This window comes from Artemia franciscana, chromosome 15, assembly GCF_032884065.1.
Source record: "Artemia franciscana chromosome 15, ASM3288406v1, whole genome shotgun sequence".
NCBI lineage: Eukaryota > Metazoa > Arthropoda > Branchiopoda > Anostraca > Artemiidae > Artemia > Artemia franciscana.
The window spans coordinates 34,108,111-34,116,539 of record NC_088877.1 but is presented as its reverse complement, the minus strand read 5'-3'; positions in this window follow the sequence as shown (position 1 = coordinate 34,116,539).

Below are 8,429 nucleotides of genomic sequence, written 5' to 3'. Positions count from 1 at the left end.
ATGGCCACCCTACCTCTCTTAATTATTTCATCAACATGACTCCTTAGACTTCCATTTTCCGATAAGATAAAGCCTAAATATTTTATTCTTTTACTTATAAATAGTTCCTTATTATTAAATTTAAATGTAGATTTTTCATCGTCCCCAACCTTCCTTTTTTTTAAAATAACAACTTCGCTCTTTTCAGTATTCAGCCTTAACTTTTTTATATGCAAATATTCTTCTATGAGATTCAAAAGAGTCTGTAGATCTTGCGGTTTATTAGCCACCAAAGCAATATCATCTGCAAATAATAAGAGAGATAGTTTTTGAGTCCCTAGGCTAACTTTCGGAGCCCATCTATTCTCTAGAAAATTAACAACATCCATTAATAAAAATATTAAACAACTTAGGTGAAAGGGTGCTGCCCTGTTTTACTCCCCGCTTAATATCTAAAAGCTTCGAAAACCTATTACCAACTTGAATGAGTCCACTCACACAAGTATACATGCTCACTATCAATCTAACAAATGAATGGGGAAGGCCAATATTTAGCATGGCATCTTTCAATAACTCTCTGTCGACATTACCAAAAGCCTTATGGAGATCCAGAAATCCCACATAAAGACAAGTTTTACCCTTTCCATATTTATCTATTAATGCCTTTAAAATAAACACACTATCTGTCGTCCCATACCCTGTCCTGAAGCCTCCTTGTTCCTCATGTATTAAATTATTTTTATTTAACCAATTGGAAAGCCTGGTATCTAATATTTTCTCCAAAACCTTACTTAAAGCAGGGACAAGTGCTATTAAACGATAATTTTCATGAGCCTTCGGGTTTCCTCTCTTAAAAAGTGGTATAAACAATGATGTCTTCCAAGCGCTTGGCCATTGCCCTGACCTTAACACCTTATTACGTTATTGAGTATATATGTAGTATATATATATATATGTAGTATATGTTATTGAGAAAGATGGGCATGTTTGGCCTTTACTTTCCAAAAAGACGACGGGCATTCAGGTGAGCACTTCAGAGAACGTTGAAAAGAGTTTTGAACTCAATGAATGCACGTTATTTTAATAAAGGTTGTCAAAAGGGCGACTCAAGAATAACTAACTATGTTACTTTTGAATTTTCAGAAAACGATAAGCGAGATGATCGATTGACTCAAAAAGCAATATTTGCGCGCTACTCCTACTATTACAACTATTATAAATACTACGACTGCTACCACAACAATTACTGCTATCACCACTACCGCTGAAACTACTGCTTCTGTTGTGAGTGCTACCAAGGCTGAGGATATTAAAATAAACATCTGGCGTAGTGTTGAGGGGACAGTCGAACTAAACTAAAACATACTATGTGAATACATTTAAATATTTTCACTTTTAACTTTAATAAATCACAACACTATTCAGATTTAAGGAATAAATATCAGCATACATATATTAAACTGACAACGCACATTCATTTGTTTGTTTTTCCGGTAAAATGGAAATCATGTTCAGGTCTTAAGAAGGCATGGGGTTTGTCAGCCCTCCTCATGTTAATTTCTGCTTATTTTAGTTTGACTCGGCTATTTATTGGTGGTAATTTCTGGTAGTTTTACGCTAGGTAGATTATGTGATTTTATTTTTGCTCATTTTTGGTTTAATGAAGTTTTTTACTTTTCCTTGAAAACCTTTTTTTGTGGAAATACTTTTTAAATTAATTATTAAAAAGAGCAATCAAAGCTTCCACCATCCCTGAATTTCGTGGATATCCCCAAATTTCCAAAAAAAAAACAACTAAATTCTCAGAAATTTCTCTGTAAACAAACGTTCGTTGAAAAAGAAATGTAAACCACTAATCTCTGTCAAAGTTAATATTCGGACAGAATCTGGAAAGCACAATTTCTTTTGGCAAAATTCAGGGAAATGGGAAAAAATTGTAAATAGTAAAAGTGCTCCACACCACTGGTATTGCGTTCATTCTGTTAATAGTATGTGTTCATTTCTATTTTTTATAGCTTACCTATTGACAAAGAAAATATTTGTCCCAGCTAGGAATGTCCTTCTGCGTAAGGAACACAATTGCTACGAAATGACAAAATTTTCGTTCCCAGTTAAGAAAACTCTTTATTGGGCTATGCCTCTTTATTTCAAAAGAGTCCATAGTTGTAAAAAATATGTTTAAAAAAACTGTCTAATGAGGAAAAAATTTCTTTTTCAGCTGGTTCTGGAATGGTAACTTACATTTTAATTAGTCTTAATAATTAAATTTTATTAAGAAAACAAATTTACAGAATTTTTTTTTAAAGAACCTGAAACACCTCAAAAATTACATCACAGCAAAACTGACGTCACTTTTAAGGGGCTTCAAACTCTTAAAAATTTTCTCTTAATTTGCTTTCGAAGTAACATTTTATTAGAAAGACTAAGAAAAACATGATTACTCTTTCTGATTTAACTACAAATGACAATTTCTTCTAAATAGCCTTTTTTTAGAAGAAATAGTTTTAAACTTTTGTAGAATATGGGTTGTTTTTAGCCCTTTTAGTCCTTTAAGGGCTCAAAATGAAATTTGCCGCAGAAGTGATTATTGAACAATGTAAAAGCATACAAAAAGGCATCAAGTGATATATCCATACGGTTGATTGTGTGTGGTTATGCTGTTTGACCTATGTAATTGGATGGATGAGTAGGGTTAAGGCCTCATTCAAGTACTGATCTATATTAATTACTAAAGCAGGAAAACAGTCTTCTTTTCTCCTTCTGTATTTCTTTTTGTTTAAACGGTTAATTTTTTTCTATGGTGTGGGTATATTTCTGTGTTTGTGCTGTTGTATTGGTGATTTCTTTTTTCATTATATAATTGCTTCCCCATATCTCTTCTTGTCACGGTAGGCCAGTTCGGCTTTAGATCTTTCATATGTAAGGTCTATCTTGCTCTTTCGTTAAATAATAATAATTGTCATCATAAAAAAAAGCGAACTCTTACTGGCGTGTCAGTATTCCTTCTTCAACCAATGGATAGTCCCTCCAGGTCTTAGATAGGATTGTGTTTTATCTAAGAACTGAACAGGAAAAGACAAGATATGAATAAGGCTTACTAACAGTAAGTCATTATTCTATCTTCACTAAAAATACAGTCCGTTCAGTTCTTAGATAATTTTGTATTTTATCTATAAGCTGAGTAGGGCTTAAGGAACTAAACCAAATAGGACAATGCAAGAAAAGAACAGGGCTTACTTGATGCAAGTCACTCTTCCATCTTCACTTAAATGAACTGTCCACCCAGACTTAGACAGATTTGTATTTTTATCTAAGAACTGAATAGGGGCTACTGAACTGAATAGGAAAATAAAACAACTGAACGGGGCTTACTTGCAGTAGGTCAGCCTTCCACTTTCACTCAAATCTACAGTCCGTCCAGGTCTTAGACAGCTTTTTATTCTATATAAGAACTGAAAAAAGCCTTCTGCACTGAGCTGAATAGGAAAATACCAGAAAAGAATAGCGCTTACTTGCGGTAAGTCAGTATTCCACCTTCACTCAAATGTACAGTCTATCCTGCTCTTAGACAGCTTTGTATTTTATCTAAGAACAGAGTAAGGCTTACTGAACTCAACACGAAAACATAAAATAAGAACCACTTGTAACTTGTTCGCCTTAGAGTCCAAGCGAATTCAGCCCCTCCCCCTTTTGCATGCAAGTCCTGTCAACACGGTCCGTCATGAGTCAACCCAGAAATCTCAATCATTCCTAAAGTTCTATGACTATCTACCTTAGGTCTTCCTCAAGATGGATAGATGGATGATAGACTATCTATCAACAAGGGGAAATGACATCATCTTTATACATTCCTGAAAAGGCTTATGCCAGCTGTGCCTCTTACTCAGACTATCAGCTGTCTTGGCTTTTTCTCCAATTAGCCACGGATTAATGGCAACTTGATTTTAATTCAAAGTAAGTCAGTCTCCCACCTTATATCAAATACACAGTCAATCAAGGTCTTAAACAGCTTTGTAATTTATCTAAGATCTGAATATGGCTGAAGAGGAACTGAATAGGAAGAATAAAAGAGTTGAACAATTCTTACTTGCAGTAAGTCAGTCTTCCACCTTCACTCAAATGTACTGTCCATCCAGGTCTTAGGCAGGTTTGTATTTTATCTAAGTAAACTTCGACAGAGTCATGATAGTCATCAGATTCTCCAACTTCGGCGTTTTCAATTGAATATGGATCCACACATGGTTTAGGCTCTGTGCACGGAGTACTATACCATGGATTAGAGAACATGTTCTGAAAAATCAAAGAATTAAGATTCAAGATTTTTTTTTACTTAACAAAAAATAAAGACAAACAAAAAATCAAATAGTTTATGGTAACCAACTGTAAGCAGAGAGCGACGCAGTTCAATAGTAACCGCAATTCTATAAAGAGTAATTTTTTAATCAATAGATGCATCAAAAGAATTGGCTTATTATGCTAATTCAAAATATATATGATTCACTAAGTTTAGTGTTACCCATCAAAAGCTACGAGCCTGAGAAAATTTGGCAAATTTTTGAAAAGGTGGTAAAAACACCAACTAAAAGTCAAGAAATCCTAATGAAATTCACACCATTAGATTCAGCATATCCCAAAACTCTAGTGTAGACTTTAAAAGCTCCCATCAGCAAAAATTTGAAATTTTGTATTTATTGCCAGAAGAAAGTTCACGGATGCATGTTTCTTGAATTATGAAAAAAGTTAATTATTCTAATCAAACGGCCCTTGTGTTTCACGAGTCGTTCTTGTAGAATTTGGACAAAAATTCAAACTTCCGTAAAGAGTGAGGAATTGAGGAGGGGGAGACACCCCTTTTACATGTAATAATTGATAATTTCTGTTCGTTTTAAGTTTTGATGTTGCTCGTTACTTTCAATTGAAAAAAACTAGCATCTTTTATTTAATCAAACAGTTCGTGGTAATGAACTGTAGTAAGGAGCGACCCGGCTAAATAGTAACAAAAACTCTAAAAAATGGAATTTTGATACCAATAGCTACATCAAAAGAATTGCATTTTAATGCTGATTTTAAATATATAAGTTTCATCAAGTTCAGTCAACTATTTTAGAAATAGGAGGAAACAACCCCTAAGAGTCATAGAATCTTAACGAAAATCACACCATCAGATTCAGCGTATCAGAGAAGCCTATAGTAGAAGTTTGAAGCTCCTATCTACAAAAATGTGGAATTTTATATTTTTTGCAAGAAGGCAGATCACGGATGCGTATTTATTTGTTTGTTTGTTTTATTGTTGTTGTTGTTTTTTTCAGGGGTGATCGTGTCGACCCAGTGGTCCTAGAATCTTGAGAGATGGCTCATTCTAATGGAAATGAAAGTTCTAGTGCCCTTTTTAAGTGACTAAAAAATTGGAGGGCACCTAGGCCCCTCCCACGCTATTTATTTTCCGAAAGTCACCGGATCAAAATTCTGAGATAGCCATTTTATTCAGCGTAGTCAAAAACCTTATAACTATGTCTTTGGGGACGACTTACTCCCCCACAGTCCCCTTGGGACGGGCTACAAGTAACAAACTTTGACCAGTGCTTGCATATAGTAATGGTTATTTGGAAGTGTACAGACGTTTTTAGGGGGGATTGTTTTGTTGGGGGAGGGGTTGAGAAGAGGGGGATATGCTGGGGGAACTATCCTTGGAAGAATTTGTCATGGGGGAAGAAAATTTCCATAAAGGGAGTGCAGGATTTTCTAGTTCGTTTAAAAAAAAAATATGAAATTTTTTTCAATTGAAAGTAAGGAGCAGCATTAAAACTTAAAACGAATAGAAATTATTACGCATACCTCGCTCTTTACGCTAAAGTATTTTTAGTAATTTCAACAATTTTTCCTACGGCTTTTGTGATTCAGGGGTCATTCTTAAGAAATTGGGACAAAATTTAAGCTTTAGTATAAAGAGCGAGGTACTGACGAGGGGGTGAACCTCCTCATATATGTAATAAAAACATGAGAATACGAAACGTAAGCTAATTTGTAAGTCACGTATATCTTTTACTAATAAAAACATTCGTAACAAATTAAAAGTTCTAGTTGCCTTTTTAAATAACCAAAAAATCGGAGGGCATCTAGGCCTCCTCTCCCGCTCCTTTCTTCTCAAAATCATTCGATCAAGACTATGAGAAATCCATTTAGCCAAAAAATATAAATATGCAAATTTCGTTTCATCTGCGGAGAGCCAAAATCAAAACATGCATTGATTCAAAAACGTTCAGAAACTAAATAAAAAAAAACAAGTTTTTTTAACAGAAAGTAAGGAGCGACATTAAAACTTAAAACGAACAGAAATTACTTCGTATATGAAAGGGCTGCATCCTCATCAACGCCCCGCTCTTTACGCTAAAGTTTTTTACTGTTTTAAAAAGGTAGAGTTAGAAGAAAGAGTCAAACTTTAGCGTAAAGAGCGGGGCGTTGACGAGGAAGCAGCCTCTTTCGTATACGAAGTAATTTCTATTCGTTTTAAGTTTTAATGTCGCTCCTTACTTTCCTTTAAAAAAACTTGTTTTTTTCATTTAATCTTCAAATAAAGCCAGCAGAGACATAAGCTCGAATCGAAGGCTAACCTAATATCAAAATGAATTTTGTGATGATCCTAAAGATATAAATGAAATAAAACAAAGAGGAAGGGGAAAAAGAACAAAAAATAAAGAATATGTCAACTTAGAGCAGGAGTAGGACAATGGACAAGGAAGGCTACCCCGGTGCGACAAATTAACAATATAATGCAAACAAAAATTATAGAATAAGAAGTACCTGCCATTAAGGGTAAATAATATATTCTTTTAATTTTTCTCTAAAAGAAGTCGGTTATTCAGATTTTTAAGTCTATCATTTAAACTTAAGCTTATTTGCCATGAAAACAATTTAATATCTCATTTGAAATCCAGCTCTTTCAAAATTTACTGAGAGGACTCCGTAATTTTCAAGACGAGCCAAAGTAGGAGCGAGCGAGTGAGAGGGGGCGACAATAATATGTGAATCATAAAAATAATTTTCTGGAGACTGAACATCATAATGGCAAAGTCAAAACTGCAAATTCATTAACCATAATCTCTTTAAATTCAAGTGATATACCTTACAATGATTTATTTAGCCCCAGAAAGCAGCGTTTCGCAAACTGTTTTGACCGCGGCCAGGTTTAAGGTTATGTATTTTTACCAGAACCTTATTGAGTATGGATTAACTGACGGTTTTGGGCACAGAGAATACCATGAGTTAGAGAGATCATATTCTTAAATGTCAAAACATTATTTTGATATACTCTGATTTGTTTTAAATGCCATACCTACAACATTTTGTTACGCAAGCTATAGAAGCATTTGACAGTATCCTGGCAGGAGGTTTTACATTTTTTGCAGCTTCTTATCAAAAAATCATCTATTTATAGTAACAAACTTTGTTTTTTAATTAAATTCAGCCATTTTTACTTGTTTCATACAGAACAATTTCAAAAAACTTCTGTAAGAAAATATAAGTAATCAAGAAATTAATTATTATATTTATTTACAATTCTTAGTAAATAAAGTCAACATTACTCCAACATATTTTGTCCTTTGTGCAAAGACTGTTGTCTTTCACCGCATAAATGTTTTAAATTAGGGGGTAAGTATGGTAATTTTATTATCAGATTAGATTTGGCATCTTATCTCTTTTGATACTTATTTGTGCAGTACAAGACCGATAACTCAGCTTCACAAGTATAAGTAGTGAGAAATGGCATTACAATTATTTCACTTTTTCGCACATGTTTGGATACTCCTTTTGGCAGTACTGCCACTATTGCTGCTGTCGTCTCACTTTAGTACTAAGCCACCTGAGGCCATCACAGCTAAGCATGCTCTGCTCAAACGCAATTTATTTAAAGTTTCCTTTTTTACATCTCCCTGAAAGATCAAATTTGCTTTGAATCCTATCTTACGACTCCATTTCAACTCCATTTAGGATTATCTTTCAACTCCATTTAGGAACGACCTGCTTTACGCTTGGCCCTAGATAAATGCAGTGTTGCCAAATGTTTGTTTAAAGTTACACCACCATAAAAGTGAAAATGCGGCGAAAACTCCGTTTTTCCAGTGAAAATGTATCAAATGAACAGATAGGGGAATGCCCAACAGATATGTAGAGTACCTCCATAGGAGGTACAGACCAAGAAGGACCTTGTCCCTGGGGGTCCATGACAGAAACTCAGGCACCCTCTCCTGGGATCAAAAATACAGGCGGAGGAGGAAGAAGGCCCCTCAAATATACGCTCAACAGGGCCCACTGTTGTGCCCACACGACCCATGAGTCACGAACCTTCTCCCAGTAATGGGTTAATTTGTATGGTGATGCACAACACAATCTTGGGAGGATCCTCTATAGGAGGACAACTTCGACAGGGCGTAAGATCCAGATCTATGGAC